Here is an 18,429-nt window from a genome sequence, read left to right as displayed (position 1 = left end):
AAGTTTGAGAATCACTGTATCTGTAAGTAGGAAAGGCTGTTTATAAATGTGCAAATATTATGAGAAGAACAAATCTCACATGATCTCTCTTAATACAACCAATTTCTGTCAAAATATGATCTTCTGTTATTTCTTCCTTCCAAAAGATTACTACATATACTTAACTGGGAACTGGGACCTTGTTCCAATCTCTTACTAAACTTCTCTTTTACACCACTGTAACCCTGTACCTGGCACATGGTAGGTATCAATAATTTGTGTTCAACTGCTGAATATTCAAAGTAAAAATCCTTCAAGTTGTCCTAGTATATAGAAATAGGAGGTCTTCCCAGCTTTAGACTGGAATGATATGAGGATCATTTGAGTACAAGGAAGATAACATATTCAGGCAAACATCTGGTCAACTTATACCTTGTTTTCCTCCCTTTACAAATGCCTCCATCTAGGTCTCAGGGCCACTACCCTTGTAGGGAATATGAACCCCCCTCTCAAGGCTAAACTAGACCAAGCAGAGCCAAGTGGACTAGTGGAAAAGGTCAGGCACTATGGATTCTTCTTCATTGTAGATAATCTCTTTCTAGAGGCTTTAATCTGCAGAAAGCCCTGAAGTATATTTTTAAAAGGATTACCTACCTCTGAAGATGATAGATACTCCAGTATCTACAATAAGAGGTTTATAACAATGGACTTTTGCTATGCCTGCATAGATCTATCCCTCCCACTAGAACTCTGAATTATTTTGCTGGAGGCTACAACATTCTGAGTAGTTTGTTGGGAGTTGATGGGAGGTGGGGATAACTCACCCATACAAGCTTAGCAGAGTTGAGCCGCTGCAGCTTGTTGGGCTAGCCTTTGATGCAGACTGGTTGGACAGGTTCTGGATCTACAGAAGAACCGGTTTGACTGGCCTGTTATGCCAACATATTCTGGTTTGATTCCATGTTCCACAGACGGTAGAAACCTGCCCAGCCAGTTAAATGAAAGGCATATTAGGTTATCCATTGCACACTGTATATAGCTTAGATGCAGCAGGACTCTTTCACATAGCAGTAGTGTGTAGCAAACTCTAGTGTGGTCCAGAGAAGCGGCTTCCTCTGATTTACTGTTTAAGTTTGTAGCTTCAGAAGTCAGAAGTGAAACACCTTGTGCTTTTGACCCAGAGCAGAGGTTTCCTAAATAAATTGAAGGGTAAGTTAACATGTTTTTTTATATTCCTCAATTTTCTATGCACTTTTGAAAAGCTAAATTAAGAAATGATGTTTAAACAGGTATCTATGTTTAACATGATAATGCCTGGATTATACCTTTTATGTCAAGTTGGCTAAATATTGTTTTATACTTATATATAAGTTCATTGATTTGTTTAAAGATTCCTTGGTATATAATACACTATTTTTTGTAAGTTGGGCATGGCTTTAGTTATGAAGAAAGCTGGGTTGAATACTTTTACTAAATATATTTCCTCTTAATGATTCATGTTAAGCTATCTACTTCTTTGATAATATACTATCATGTTTTATAGGTCATTGCTATATGGTAACAATTTTATATGGTAAATCTAATTGTGAATAGATAATAATTGCCTTTTTAAGGCATAAAAAATAGTGTTGGCCTGCTTGGTGATCCTAAGTACATTACAGGAACAATTCACAGTAAGAATTGAGAAGTGTGAAAAACAAAGATTGTGGAATCTGGTAACTGATTAACTATTGGAGCTCAAAAGTACTTGCTGAGCTGAATAGAAAGGAATGAAGACAGGTTTTGTCATGCCTATTAGGTCTGAAAAACTTTTTAAGTTAAAGAATATTTGGATCTTCCTTTATATTTTTAAATAATTTTTACCTCTCTTTTTTACTGATACAATTTTTATTTTAAGTAGTTTGTGTCATTTAAAATCAAAGTTACCAATCAATCCCTTTACATTTATTTTGATTACCAAACTACTCCCTTAGTTATTAATATCGGATTGAATTGAATGTACATATCTTCTGGACATTGAATATAGCAGCTGACAAGTGAATTTATCTGGGAATTAAAACAGCTTTTTAAAACAGAATTATACTGAATACTTTTCTGTCAAGAGCTGTCTATAGATCATCTTAATATGACTTTGTCTTAAACTGAGCAAGAGTGATGCATCTTTTTTATTGTCCCCAGGTCCCCACTTTGTCATGATGTTCAAACTCAAAGGCTCTAAAAGTTTCTTTAGGAAGTTAATAAAGAATTTTTTTAAGTGAGAAATAATGTTCAGATATCATTTTGTTTGCAGGAAGGTTTGCACAGAATTGCAGGCAATTCTGCACAAAACTTCTGAAAATTCAGCTGAACTTCTAAAAAGCTATGTATGTTGAATCTGCATAAGGAATATGCTGATTCAACAAACCGAAATCAATTTTATTCAGCATATATTTGTATTCTGACAATTTTAGGGGAGACTATAGATCAAAATTTTTCGTTGGCTGAAAGTTTCTCTTTTCAATTAGTTTTTAGGCAAGATATAGATATATGTCATTAGAGTATACTTTTAGTGTTTCTGGTAAATATGTTATACATATTAATTTTAAAAAAATTAAACTATACTATGTTTAAAATAAAGGCTTTCTGTTTAAAGATAAACTTAAGTGGGAACTGCAGTTTATTTAGTGGACATTTTTTGTTTATGGTTTTGAAGAAAGCTATTTAGAAACTAGATACATATTTCATATATACATGAAAACTTTGGGTAAAATTTCAAGTCTAACTATATTTTGGAAAAGGATTCTACAGCTCTCATATAATACACTTTGCAGTTTCAAATATATGAAAGTCCATAAATATGAGCTTTATGTATTTCCTGTAAATTGATCCCTTTAAAATACTAATGCATTGTGATGTTTTGCTAAAATTAAGGACATATGGATTTATAAATCAAATTATGGAGCTGTAAGTGTACATGTGTGTATTTCACATAGCCCTACATTATCTCAGGACCCAGGTCAAAAAGGATTCTACCCATCTAAAAATCTCTTTATTCTTTAAATTAAGTCAGGGATGCATTCCTTTATCCTTATTTCTAGCCTCTCAGTTTCACACAATGACTCTTTTTGTCAACAATTCTAGCTTTCTTAACAACTGCAACCTCTTTCCTTCCTAAATTCTTCATATGTTTCCAACAAAAAGCACTTAGAATCCCGAAATTTTTTAACTTGAAGAACTCTTAAAGAATAACTAGTGCAGGGGCACCTGGGTGACTTAGTCGGTTAAGTGTCTCTGACTCTTGATCTCAGCTCAGGACTTGATCCCGGGGTCATGAGTTCAAACCCTGCAACCCTGCAATGGGCTCCAGGCTGGGCCAAGAGCCTACTTGAAAATAAATAAATAATGCATAAATAAATAAATAAATAAATAAATAAATAAAGCATCCAACTCTCCATTCTTTACTTAAATAAAAAGCCCCCAAACGTGGTTAAATCACTACTATTCAAGCTAAAAGTAGACCTGGGAGCAAAACATTTCAGTTTCCTGAATACTAGCCCAAACTAATATTTTTCACTATCCTGCATTGAGTCTTCTGAATATTACATGAAATCTAATCTATATTTTCTAAAGAACTGTAAAAGGTAAAATTATAAGTCTCTACTAACTCATAAACAAAAAAATGTTTATTTTCATATATACATATGTATATATGTATATATTAATCTTATATCAATATAGTTTAGGATTTGCCAAAGAAGTTAGTACTTCTAAAATTTGGTTGGAACTGGCAGGAAAATTTCAGTAAGGTTATAAAGACCAGAATTGCAAAGTTCAAAACCCATTTTAGAGGTAATAGAACCTGCTTTTTTAAGGGGTAAGGTTCTTAATATGGTGCTTTGCACATAAGTTCTCAAAAAATGTTTTAAATGTTTTTAACTTGAGGAATTCCAAGGAAATGGGACCACAGAAATCTTGAGAACAAAGGCTCAAAAATCGCAATTCTGATTTCTAGAATTAAATGTTAATTCTCCTAATCCCCTTATTTTTTCACAGGTAAACTTGTACCTGAGGGATGCTTAACTTTCGCAAATTTAGTTTTGTCCAAATGGACTCTGAAAAATAATCACTTCCATTTGTTTCTCATTTTTACAATTAAGAGTAAAGGTAGTATACTGGAAAACATAGGCTTTTGAGTCAAACTAAGATGTATTTGAATACTGGTTGTTACAACCTAGTTTACCTTTGCAAATTATTTAACTTTGAATTCTCTTTTCTCCATTTGTAAATTAAGGAAGCGAATACCATTCTCAGTTGTTGGGAGGATTAAATGAGATACTTTGCCTAAACCACCTAGCAAGTACTCGGTAGGTACCACAGATGTCAATTCAATATCCTTCCCATCTCTTTAATAGACTATATAATAAATTTCAACAAATGGCTTACATAAAAAAGTCAAAATTTAGCTTGGAGTATACACTTTATTTTTGTCAGAGAGATAAAAACTAAATTAGCAACCTTGGAAAGTGTCAGGGAGGAATGCCTGCCCCTGCCCTATGGTCCTTCTGGCTGGACTCATAATCAAATTGACATGAGACAGATTAACAGGAGAAAATCCAATTTAATAGGCATTTGGGGAATTCACACAAACATGAAATTCCAAAGAAAATGAGACAACATGAAACTTATATGAGCAAGAGGGGGTATGGTTCGAGGATACAAAGGGGAGGAAAATCATTAGCAAGAATGTGAAAGGATGTGTTTGGAAAAACAAAGGTTGCCTTATTATGCAGATAGGCTCCTTAGTAAAGGATAATCTCTCTCTTTTTTTTCAAATAGGCTCCACACCCAATGTGGGGCTTGAATTTACAACCTTGAGACCAAAATTTGCATGTTCTGCTGATTGAGCCAGCCAGGCACTCTTAAAATTTCAGATATCAATCATCTATACCAAAGGAAGGAATTGTGGCAAGGACGGTACAAATCATACTTACTTGTGCCTCATATCTAAGTTTTTCAAAGCCATTTCATAGCAATTTGTATCTATTATTTTATAAGACATGAGATTAGTTGGCCAAAGATTTCTATATGCTCTAAGGCTTGTGTTCTTTCTAGTTGAATTATTTCTTCAGGGCTCTAGAATATTTTTGTTCTTCTTAAAGATTCTCTTCCAAATTAAATTTACTGTAGGTCAATATTAAATTGTATTTCATTCTCATGATAATAAATAATGATAGAGAGGTTGAGTCCAAAGAGGGGTGGGTGAAAGAAGTAAGATGGAATAGGATTTAACATTTTCTAAAAGTAATACTAAATTAGTGATACATTGGTTAAGAGATGAAACCAACAAGCAAAGTTCACATGTGAGATACTATGAAATTTTATATCATGGATCAGAAGGGAGTTCAGAATAGTGAGCTAAGAGCTTACTTAACTAAAGTTGGGCCAAGGGGGTACCTGGCTAGCTTAGTAGAGCATGTAATTCTTGATCTTGACGTCATGAGTTTAAGCCCCACACTGGGTGTAGGGATTACTAAAAAAACAAAAACAAAAACATCTTAAAAATAAATAAAGTTGGGTTGATTGACACATCTTCCATAAAAAGCAGGAAACAGATTATGACTTGATATTAGAACCAACAAATAGATTCACTTATAACACAAACTCATCTTAGTGAGCTCTTGCAATCAACTTTAACTTCCTGAAAGTTTTTTTTTTTTTAAGATCTATGTATTTGAAGGAAGCTCATGTCCTTGAACTTGAGCAGTGGGAAAGGGCAGAAGGAAAAAAATCACAAGCAGACTCCCTGCTGAGCATGGAGCCAGACATGCTTCATCTCATGACCATGAGAGGAGACCTGAGACAAAATCAAGAGTCAGATGCTTAGCAACTGTGTCAGCCAAAAGCCCCAAACTGTTTTTCTTTTAAAGTGAAAAGCTTGTATGTAGATGGTATACCTAGAGACAAAAATATCACTTCACCAATGTAGCCCACTAATTATATACTATTCTTATTAAAACTATTTTATTAGATACATAAACAATTTAGCTTTATTTGACTACTTATTGAATTAGTATTCAATTTGCGTATTTATTTTCATGTATTTAGAGTGGGTATTACTATAAACAATTGAAAAGGCAGGAAGTAACATAAATTTTAAAAATATTTTTAAAATATTTCTTTATTTGGGCACTAGCTGACTCAATTGGTAGATAATGTGACTCTTATCCTTGGGGTCATGAGTTCAAGCTCCACATTGGGCATAGAGCTTAGTTTAAAAAAAGAATTTTTAAAAATTTCTGCATAAAATAGCTAATTTGGATAAATCAGCCCTAACAATCAAACTTGCTAATAAGCCTCAAAGACTAACTAGGAAACAGAAGATGTTATAGCTCATCCTTAAAGACATACAGACTTAAAAGTAATCAGAAAACTATTGCCTTAGAAGTTATGTATTACTGACAGAGTGAAAATATAACTTGCATGGCAAACTTTAGTTTCAAAGTTCTATCTTAAAACAATTCCCTTGAAGTTTGTCTGTTACTACAATGATTTAGATTAGCAGTGAGAAACACTTCCCCCCAATATGAAAACATTTTAAATCTAATGAATTTCTAAATGAATCTTGAAGCATTAAGAAATACAATATCAGTAACTTTATGTAGCTCACAGTACATTTATGAACCTGGAACAATATTGCAGAGTTCTGTAATGTGGATCTTTATTTAAAAATTTACATTTAACATATACAGGGCTAAATCTGGAGGGCAAGTTCTCCTAACTGAAAGTAGATGGTAAAATCAGTCACGTCTCTAAAAGTATTAATACTGTAATCAATTTTCAATAATATAATAATTACTGAATGGTAAATACTATTCCATAGCATTTTAATGAGCTGTTAAATTCTGTTCTAGTCATTTTCCAAGCAGTTGTTTAACAAAATTTAAAACAAATTTATGTTGTTCAGGAGTAAGTATACTATTTTTTAACTATAATGTCAATTTAACCACTTGAAACTGGCTACAGGCCATTCAGCAAGAAAAGCTGTTCAGTCCATTCCAGCATGACAATATCAATCTCTTTTCCCACAGCTTTATTTGTTAAGATATGTTTACATCTTTGAGATGAATGGCATGTTGTTCTAATTTCTCCACTAAATGTAAATTAAACACATCTAGCATAAATTAAATTCTCAGCAGTTCATTGGTATCATAACAAACCACATGTTTATACAAATGTTGAAGCCAAGTAAGTATTACCAAATCAAATTTCTACAGAGGAAGAGCACAATGACTCTGAAATTAAAATTGGGTTATCTTTTCAATCTGACAACCCAGTTTATGGTTTCTTAGTTCAGTTTATGAGAACATGTGATTAATAGTATCATGACACTCATTCAGTCCCTGTGGAGTAAATTGGCTTTCATTTATTTCATAGTCACAGGTTACCCTCAGCAGCATTATCACTGTAATAATGTATCAATGTTTCTCAAAGTGTAGTCTGTAGACCATCCGATTCACCTGAAGGATGCTTATTAAAAATGCAGATTGCTAAACTCCATTCTAGACATATCACATTAGATCCTATGAATCTACATATTTATATTTTTTCCAGATTATTCTAATGTTCAATAAAGTTTGAAAAGTGGCAAGAAAAGATTCTCTTCCCTATAAGAGACTGAGCAAGAGTGTATAAATTCCTTCAAATCAAACTGTTACCACTACCAGAAAAATAGCCTCAATTGTGCAAGTCCAATCAGTCTTGAGTCAGTATCAAAATCCTTACAAATTACTGCATATAATTAATCTGACTGTCCCATCCACACATTCAAACTTTCAAAAGTTAAGTTTTCTTTTCTTTTTTTAAATTAATTTCTATGTCTAACATGGAGCTCAAACTCAAACCCCAAGATCAAGAGTCATATGCTTTATCAACTGAACCAGGAAGATACCCCCAAAAGTTAAATTTTCTATTAATAACTTTAAAATAGTGAAATGGATGGGGTGCCTGGGTGGCTCATTGGTTAAGCATCTGATGACTCTTTACTTCAGCTGAGGCCATGATCTCAGGGTTGTGAGACTGAACCTCTCATGGGGCTCCTTGCTCAGAAGGGGATCTATTTCAGGATTCTCTGAAGTAGAATTTCTCCCTCTTCCTCTCTCCTCTGCCTCCCTCTTGCATGCTCTCCCTCTCTCTCAAATAAATAAATAAATTTTAAAAAATAAAAATAGTGAATTGGCTCTATGTCCAACATGGGGCTTGAACTCACACGCTTGAGATCAAAAGTCACATGCTTTACCAACTGAGGCAGCTAGGCACCCCTGAAATGGAAACCTTATGTCTTAGTTTGGATTTTCTGTGGAAAATGAGTCTTCCAAATTACATGCAAATTCTCTACTTGAGAAGTCATCCCCAGGGAACAAGAGCTGGGCATTAGAAGAAAAGGGGAAAGCCAAAACAAGAGTGCATCCTTGAATGCTTACTTCTATACTGGCAAATGGGGCTCAATCCCAGGACCCTTCTTACAAACCATGAAGCTGCCTCAGGCTTGCCTGCCAGAAGATGAGAGAGAAGCATTTATCTATCAGTTCTGACTTCTGTCAGTTAAGGGTTGCCTCATAGGTTGCTAATTTCCTCACACTTTCAGGGGGTACTTCTGTTTCCAAAGGCTTCAAAGAAGCCCCCAGGCAGAAAGCCAGGTGAAGGGCTGTGAGGTTTCACCTTCAAGAATCCAGCTGCCATTGGAACGGCTAAAGCCAGCGGAGTCCAAGAGCTGTCCAGTACCTCACTGTGATAGGAGAAATATGATTAAACTACTTTTTCCTTAACTGACCAATATAATTTAAACTAATACATATGCAACTAAAATGGATTTTCTGAAAAATGAGTATAGCAATTTCAAATGGCAAGAGAAGAACTTTAGCCTAATTTTGTCTGATGTATTTGATCCATTCCCACAAAACCTGAGATGCATTGAAACTTGATCTTTTGTGAGAAAGGCATTTTCTAATAAACTACATTTCATTTCCTGAATTTGGCTGCCAATTTTTAAAGGGCCAAACAGCACCAAATGAACAAATCAGTATGTACTCTGTAAATACTTTTATGCCCAGTATTGATTCAAAGGCTTTACTGTTTAGTTTACATTGGTAAAATTATAGTTAAAAACAGACTGACTACACTGGACCCTAAAGTAACACTTCTCATTATAGTGAAACACAGAATTTTGAATAGTACAAGTTTGTGTTGGACTATGTCCAAGAGGGTCTGGTTACAAGAGCTAATTCATTATAACCTTTATGTGATCTTGGAGCATAGCTCTGAAGAATACATTAGAGGAAGGCTCTACTCAAGTAGATTAAAAACAGAAAACTGAAATAGCCAGTTATTTGCTTTACTCAAGTAAATATCCTATTTGTTGCATAATTATAAAAACCGAATTTAGAGAAAATGAGGAAGGAGTAAATATAAATTTTTTAAAAAGAGCTGAATAAAAGCATATCATCTCTTCATTTAACTTATGTTAAAATCAAATATCTGAGTTTTATAAAATAACTCTCTTGGACAGTGGTTAGATTAGCTAATGAATTCATAAGGGTAAAATAGAGAAATTGAACTAAAGAGGGCATAGAAATTTTTTAAAAGTGAGGACACACACTGTTGAACAAAGGCCATTACGAAGAGATACTATTTTTAGAAGGAGTTACCAAATATTCTCAGATCTTCACTAAATTAGTTCAGATCAGAACCAACTTGATGCCAATACCTCCTTTCTTGCACCTGAAGCTGAGTAGGTAAATATAAATCTGTTAGGTAAACAATTTCTTACAATCACAAATTTCCAAAACACATGAAGAAATTAGTTTCCCCTTTCTATACAGTTTTGCAGTTTAGCTAGATGATTTTTAAAGTTCCTTGGTGGGCAGCCCCGGTGGCCCAGAGGTTTAGCACCGCCTTCAACCTAGGGCATGACCCTGGAGGCCAGGGATAGAGTCCCACATCGGGCTCCCTGCATGGAGCCTGCTTCTGTCTCTGCCTGTGTCTCTCTGCCTGTCTCTCTGTGTCTCTCATGAATAAATAAAATCTTGGGATCCCTGGGTGGCGCAGCGGTTTGGGGCCTGCCTTTGGCCTAGGGCGCAATCCTGGAGACCCAGGATCGAATCCCACATCAGGCTCCCGGTGCATGGAGCCTGCTTCTCCCTCTGCCTGTGTCTCTGCCTCTATCTCTCTCTCTGTGACTATCATGAGTAAATAAAAACTAAAAAAATAAATAAATAAATAAATAAATAAATAAATAAATAAATAAATAAATAAAATCTTTAAAAAAAAAAAGTCCCTTGGAATGTAACAGAAATAACACCAATATAATAATTCTATCTGGCTTACATTTAGTTACATGAATCAAATAAGATGTAAAAGCACTTACACTGTAATTTAAACTTTTCTACAATTATGTATCTCACAATTTTCATAGCATTTCAATAGTTTTACTACAACTACATAACTTTTGCAATTGAAGAGATCTCTAAGCTGTACTTCTCTAATCTATTAACCACAGCTTCTTACACTCTTTGTATACATTTATAATCATTCAATTCTGTCAACAATCTTGCATGTAAAATACCCAAAGTATATATTATCTTCATATTACTGATAAATAACTGAGGCACAGATAAGTTAGATTTCTAGCTCAGTATGATTATTAAAAATTAGAATTTATTCAACCTATACACTACTATATACTTACAGTTTCCAGCACTTACAATAACTCCCCATAGCGGAATGTTTGCACATACCTTCTGCCTGGAAAGCTTTCTACCATTCTACTCCCAATAGGCAAATTGCCTCAAACTTCTCTGAAATTTTCCTTAAGAAGTTTCACATGTATTATTTTATTTTTATAACAACCCCTTGGACACAATATGAATATTCTCATTTTTCAGTTGGGGGAAATAAGACTCGCCTAGGAAACATGCAGATTATCAGAGAATCCTAGCGCTTAAATCTTAAATCCTGGGTCCTGTCTCCAGCTCAGGACTTGTACAGTATCCTAGGCCAGGAAAATGTCTATATGCCATCATCGATTTAGAACATAGTTTTTTGGAGCACTCCTTGCTCTGGTCCCTTCTGAGAGAACAACATAATTTAAGACCCCTCCATCTACTTAGTTTTAAACTTACAACATGGAAGAAGCTTAAACTCAGCAGAAAGCTAGTATGAATGCTTCTGCTAACTCCTTTAGATGTTGATTTATAGGGGATTCGTGGGTGGCTCAGCAGTTTAGCCCCTGCCTTCGGCCCAGGGCATGATCCTGGAGACCTGGGATTGAGTCCCACATCAGGCTCCCTGCATGGAGCCTGCTTCTCCCTCTGCCTGTATCTCTGTGTGTCTCTCATGAATAAATAAATAAAATCAAAAAATGACTGGTCCATATAGGAGGTGCTTCACTCCAACCCTGAGGGAGAGAGTCCAATTTATTTTTCTTTTCTAAATTACGGACTTAAATTGCTATCAAATTTTAAAATTCCTTTTAGTAACCTCTTGTAAATTTTCTGAAATAAATACAAAAATGTACTGGGACTGCAAATTAGCCTTTACAAAATAATTTTTGTGATAGGTAATAATTACTGATCAAAATTTAGAAACTTTACTTGGTTGTTTTCTCAAAAATAGTTTCCAAGTTAAAAAATAGAAAAGCACAAAATAAACTTTATATAGATTTTATTGTTCAAAAATAGCATACTGTACTGGAAAGAGCATAGATAAAGGATTTATAGCCAGAAAACTGGGTTAGGAGTCTTGGATCAACTTACCTACTAGCTTGTACATATAGTATTAGTCAAATCACCTCATTTCTCAACCTCTGTGAAAAAGATGAAAACCAGGGGCAGCCCTGGTGGCTCACCAGTTTAGCGCCGCCTTCAGCCCAGGGCCTGATCCTGGAGACCCAATGGAGCCTGCTTCTCTCTCTTTCTCTCTCTCTGTGTCTCTCGTAAATAAATAAATAAATAAACAAACAAACAAACAAATAAATAAATAAATAAATAAATAAATAAATAAATAAATAAATAAAATCTTTAAAAAAAAAGATGAAAACTGAAACTGTTCTACCTTTATGACAGGTATTTCTAGGCTCAACGGGAAGATATGTAGGAAAAGTATTTTGTATTTTACTATAGCTAATTATTTTGAATCCATTTCCTATAAGTATTAAACAAACCACTCCTCAACTCATAGGGAATTTCAGAGTAGTATCAATAAGTCAAAAAATACAATCCTTTTATGGCTTATATTATCTATTCCACAATATTCTTTAAAAATAATTTAGAGGGATCCCTGGGTGGCGCAGTGGTTTGGCGCCTGCCTTTGGCCCAGGGCACGATCCTGGAGACCCGGGATCGAGTCCCACGTCAGGCTCCCGGTGCATGGAGCCTGCTTCTCCCTCTGCCTGTGTCTCTGCCTCTCTCTCTCTCTCTCTGTGACTATCATAAATAAATAAAAATTTATAAAAAAAAATAATAATAATTTAGATAGGTCTGTACATAGTTGTGAAGGAAATACTCTTGACTACAAAGAGTCATTTAAATCTTCCTTTTTTTATTAGTTTATATTTCAAATGCCTTAAAGCTTCTGACCATATGATTTATCACCCAAACCAGGACATTTTTGAGAGTAAACAGGAGCCCTATTAATAATTAAACCAGAACAATAGATATTAACCAGACTTATTGCTAGTAAGCCAGGGGATATGGTCACTTTAGATAAGAAGCATATTAGATTTGTCTTAGTATCATAAATAATCCACAAAAATAGTCACCAAAGGTATGAGGTAAGTTAAAACATAATTTAATTTCTAACACTTCTGACTATAACTTAAGTAAAATTGACAGGTATTGGCTAAAACTGAAGGTCTCCTCTAAGAACTAAATTTTTAAAAATTTATTCATTTATTCATGAGAGACACAGAGAGAGGCAGAGACATAGGCAGAGGGAGAAGCAGGCTCCCTGCGGGGAGGCCCATGTGGGACTTCATCCCGGAACTCCTGGATCATGACCTCAGTAGATGGCAGACGCTCAACCGCTGAGCCACCCAGGCATCCCTAAGAACTAAATTTAAAATGTAAACATTTTTGGAAAGGTAACTATCAAAACTTCCTTAACTGTAGACTGACATATGAATTAGGAAAAGCAAAAAGCTGATATTTTAAACAAAGTCTATTTTTCTCCAACAGAATAGAGAAAAATTGGGAAACAAAGTCTGCCAGTGATTTGAAGACAAACCTGTAATTTGTGAGGCATGAGTACATTAAAGATCACAGCTATTTTTCAGGATTGAATAAATTCATCAATTCATAGATGGAAAAAATACCATGTAAGACATGAATCATTATTTTTCTTAAAGTGGACAAAACAATGAATATTAAATGTGTTTGCTCTTGTGAACCTACTAAGGACTGCTTCAACTGAATCCAACTTTCAGTGACTTATTCTCACAGCTAATCCTTCTTAAATTTTCCATTTACATTATTGTACCTAAATATTGTCCCCACAGCTTTCATCATGTTAGTATTATACATATGTATACAGAATGCAAGTATAGTACTATATTTACTGGATAAAAAGTTAAATATTACTTAGTTTTATAAGATTTTAAAAATAAAACCCACTTTTGTATTCTATGGTCTTATGGATCACTCTTAAATTCTTTTATCATCTCCATAGCAGTTAAGCTCTGGAGTTCTTATAAATGCCAATGTTAGAAGACCTAAGGGCTAACTAACAAAATTCCTGGGATTTATAGACCTATATGCATAAGTATGAAATATTGTCAAGCAGCCACCAAATAATAAAATTATTGACCTGGAAGTAAAAGAAGACCTTTTCCATTCACAATAAATCATTTTGTAGTAACATATCATCATTCTATATTAGCCTGCCATCAATTTAAACGTAGGCAACTAACCAAATATTGGTTTGTGTATAGTGTATAGTGTATAGAAATCTTTATCAAGTATAAAGAGATAAATTGGGCAAATTATATATCTAATAAAACTTTGCCCATTACTGATGTGAAATGAAGTAGCTATATAAATAACACAAGCCGGGATGCCAGGGTGGCTCAGTGGTTAAGTGTCTGCCTTCGCTCAGGGCATGATACTGGAGTCCAGGGATCGAGTCCCACATTGGGCTCCCTGCATAGAGCCTGCATCTCCCTCTGCCTATGTCTCTGCCTCTCTCTCTCTCTCTCTCTCTCTCTCTGTATATCTAATGAATAAATAAATAAAACCTTTTAAAAACAACAAAAAAACTACTTTAATAGTTTATAAAGAGAAATGAAGAATGTTTATGTAGCCATAATAAAAATCAAGCTTCTTATATCTAAGTTGGAAGTTGGCCAGACTACATAAGGCTAATTTTTCTAATTGGAAAGCAATGTATAATCTTTAATGTCTGTTATAAGTACATTAATGACCATTTAAGACTGCCAAAATAAAAACTGTAATACTGACATTCTCTGTAGAATGTTAAATACATTCTTAAAACAATTATAAAACTGCTCAACCCAACTGGAATCTTGCCACCATCAATTCAAATCATAAACAAAACATTTTGGCACTTGGGGCATGATCACCAACTGATATATACTCTTACACACAAACAACACTTAGTAATTACTGTAAACAACTTAAAAAATTAAATCAAGTGTTCAAGTTGACACAAACGCTGACAGGTAACATAATTTTCTTTTGTCTCAAAACTTCTTTTCCCTCTTATCTCTCAAACAGCATTTTGTCTTGTTCTTAAAATAGTTCTGACTATAGACAGCTCAGCCCAGTTCACTAATATCGTGTGTTCATTTTTTTATTACAATATGCAAAACAAATACTAATACTAATTTTCTAAGTATTGAAAAAGTTTGGGAAACATTGTTCAAAGCTACAAAGTTTTCTCACTTATCTTTAGGACCTCATAATTTATTCTACAACGTGGGGCTTAAAGCTCCTATCGGGAGAGAATATCTATGAGTATGCCCACCATTTCCACTATTAAGTGACCACCATAAAATCTCACATGGAGAATCTAAGAATTTTAAATGGATTCAAAGATTTTCTCCACTTACATAAAAAATAGCAATCCCTTAAGGGATGCCCAATTTATTCGTTTACCCACACAGTACAGACTTTATGGCAGGCACTGGGTTTCTGGTGATAAAAAACAACAACAGAAAAAAGGTAGACAAGACATGGTTTTGACCTCAAGAAATTTAGTTTAGTGGGGAGAGAGAATTAATTAATTAGAACTAGTAAGTGCGGGACGCCTGGGTGGCTTAGTGGTTAAGCATCTGCCTTTGGCTCAGGATGTGATCCTGGGGTACCGGGGTTGAGTCCCACATCGGGCTCCCTGCATGGAGCCTGCTTCTTCCTCTGCATGTGCCTGTGTCTCTGCCTCTTTCTCTCTGTGTCTCTCGTGAATAAATAAAATCTTAAAAAAAAAAAAAAACTAGTAAGTGCAAGGTGGGAAGGTACATAGGAACATAAGAGGATCTAATAGAAAAGACTATTAAAACTAGATAAAATGATTAGTAAATAGCTAGGCAAACAGCAAAGGTAGGTTTGGTTGATAATTCCAAACAGAAGTGAAGGCATGCAAAGACCTGCAAGACGCTAAAAGGTCAGCAAGGCCTGGAGACACAATAGACAGTTCAGTTACTCCTCAGAGTATGCAGCCATTATCAGATTTTTCAGAAAGATCACAGTAGCTACAATGTAAAGAAGTGGACTCAGAGTGCATAAAATTTACGGTGGGAGAGGAAAAAATATTAGATTTCCATTTTTTCTCATCCTTTTTAAAAATGTCTTCAAAAATGTAATACTGGGGCGGCCCCGGTGGCACAGAGGTTTGGTGCAGCCTGCAGCCCGGGTTGTGATCCTGGAGACCCGGGATCGAGTCCCACGTCGGGTTCCCTGAATGGAGCCTGCCTGCTTCTCCCTCTGCCTGTGTCTCTGCCTCTCTCTCTCTGTGTCTCAATGAATAAATAAAATCTTTAATAAAAAAATAATAATAGTCATGAGTTAGCTCAGAAGTACTAATAAGGGCTAGCTTTTTCTTCTGAACACCTCCTGTGCATCTAAACACTGTACTAAGCAGTTTACATGTATTCAATCATATACTCTTCATAACCCTGTATGGTTGATACTATTATCCTCATTTTACTGGCAAGAAAAGGTGACAGAGAGATTAAAAAATCAGTCCAAGCTCACTTGTTAAGGAAGTGTTAGAGCAGGATTCAAACCCAGAAGTCTGTCTCCAGATCCCAGCTTACCCATTAGACTATATACCATTTTTCAACAATACATGTACACAATTTATCTTTTTTTTTTAAAGATTTATTTATTTATTCATTCAGAGAGAGAGAGAGAGGCAGAGACACAGGCAGAGGGAGAAGCGGGATCCATGCAGGGAGCCCGATGTGGGACCCGATCCCGGGTCTCCAGGATCACACCCTGGGCTGCAGACGGCGCTAAACCGCTGCACCACCGGGGCTGCCCCCCCCCTTTTTTTTTTAATTAAGCTCTACGCCCAAAGTGGTGCTTGAACTCATGACTTCAAGACCAAGAGCTGGCAGTCTCAGTCTATCGATTGAGCCAGCCAAGTGCCCCTATTTTTTTTTTTGAATGTATACAACTTAAAATTTAAATATATGGATGAATTGAGAATAGATACTCACATTTTTTTCTGAACACCAGTGAAGAGAAAGGTTTAGGTGGGTTTGTTGGTTGGGTAGATACGGAAAATAGACTAGCAGACCAGGTAAGAGAAAGTGGTATATTGGAATATGGTGGTAGTGAAGGAAAGAAGGGGATTAATTTGGAATATATTTGGTAAGTAAAACTGAAGGGGCTTGGTAATAGGTTGGATACAGGGGCCAAAGGGGAAAAAGGTGCCAAGGACCAGATTCTTTGGATTCTGACTTGTATAAATGCGTTGGACAGCGGAACCTCAGCAGAGGCCAAAGGAACAGGTTAGGTCATTTTGTTCTGACAGTTTTTCTTTGGACCACAAGTACACTGTTCTTCCAGTGTACTATTATTATATGACAAACTGATTACAAGTTCTTTCCATTTATAACAAAACTGTTTCCATTCTAAACACTTATACAAGCAATTATGCCTCCTGTGTTGTATCAGCAGTGACGGTCAATTTTTCACCCATTTTCTTTAAAAGTGTTATGAATAAAGTCTTATAAAATTTAGAAGCAAATGGATGCCTGGGTGGCTTAGCAATTGAGCATCCGCCTTCAGGTCAGGGCGTGATCCTGGCTGTGGGGATCCAGTCCCACACTTCGAGGAGCCTGCTTCTCCCTCTGCCCATCTCTCTGCCTCTCTCTCATGAATAAATAAATATTTTTAAAAATTTACAAGCAAATGATAGATTACCGTCATAGGGTAATGAAGATTCAGTAACTCTCTTCCCTAAAGAAACCAACGTTCCTATAGCATTGGTAGAATGGTATAGGAACACCCTGTGGGTGCCATTCCAAAAGGACTAAGCTCTGACAGTCATCCCTTAACATTGGGAGTGAGTGGAAAAATTACCTTTACAGTTCGTATCTATGGTCTCCTAAATACTGCTTAACCTCTAAAAGTTCCTAATACTATCCTGTCTTCCACCCAGGTCTTAGAAGTACTACAGAAAAGGACTGAACCGCCTTAAAAGATCCTGTTGATTCTAGCCTGTTCTGTTTATTTTCAACTTCATTTGTAGAATTGTTAATGCTAACACGCTTCTTTTATTAATCAAAATAAATAAGAAAACATACCAACGGTTTGAATGTCATAAACAGCCACAGGCACTGTTGATTTTTTTTTTTTTTAACATTAAATGAGGGGATCCCTGGGTGGCCCAGCGGTTTTGCACCTGCCTTGAGCCCAGGGCGTGATCCTGGAGTTCGGGGATCGAGTCCCACGTCGGGATCCCTGCATGGAGCCTGCTTCTCCCTCTGCCTGTGTCTCTCTCTGCCTCTCTGTGTCTCATGAATAAATAAATCAAATCTAAATAAATAAATAGAACATTAAATTACCTAAGAGCTTGTTGGTCCCACAAATAATACTAGTCACTTCTGATTCCGTCTCATCTCAGGGTCTTCAGGAACTCTGCCTGCAATCTCAGCAAAATACACCTCGTCTTGCTACACGGCCTCAGCGCCCGGTCCTGTCCGCTCCCATCACTACTGAGCTGCAGGTAATAGCTACAGGGCAGGAACTACGGTGGACGGATCCGAGTCCGCTCCCTCCTCGGTTCTAACCTCCCGGAGGTTCTCGCACATGCTTGCCCGAAATGCGCCGCAGTCAGACGCACCATGGGCTCGAAGTTCCCCAGGCAGAAAAGCATGCGCTTTCTCCAGCGCATCGCAACAAAAAAGCCGCGGCCGCCAGCTCCCGGAGCGGCTCCCGGAGCGGCTCCCGAGTCCCA

The 18,429-nt window shown here is 36.0% G+C and overlaps 1 protein-coding gene across 3 annotated transcripts in view; it reads left to right on the top strand.

Moving 5' to 3' along the window:
• The first annotated feature begins 1,024 nt into the window (after positions 1 to 1,024).
• RBBP8 (RB binding protein 8, endonuclease) overlaps positions 1,025 to 18,429 on the top strand; it is a 104,630-nt gene continuing 87,225 nt past the window's right edge. The window contains exons 1-3 of one of the 3 annotated variants that reach the window (XM_055323877.1): positions 1,025 to 1,188; positions 4,250 to 4,322; positions 18,097 to 18,198. The gene's annotated coding sequence lies outside the window, so the exon portion shown is untranslated. The remainder of the gene's footprint in view (positions 1,189 to 4,249; positions 4,323 to 18,096; positions 18,199 to 18,429) is intronic. The other 2 variants (XM_055323876.1, XM_055323883.1) reach the window with 2 other exon arrangements.

Source organism: Nyctereutes procyonoides, unplaced genomic scaffold (genome assembly GCF_905146905.1).
Source record: "Nyctereutes procyonoides isolate TBG_1078 unplaced genomic scaffold, NYPRO_anot_genome, whole genome shotgun sequence".
NCBI lineage: Eukaryota > Metazoa > Chordata > Mammalia > Carnivora > Canidae > Nyctereutes > Nyctereutes procyonoides.
The sequence above is the reverse complement of the archived record's forward strand: the minus strand, read 5'-3'. Positions and strand labels throughout refer to the sequence as shown.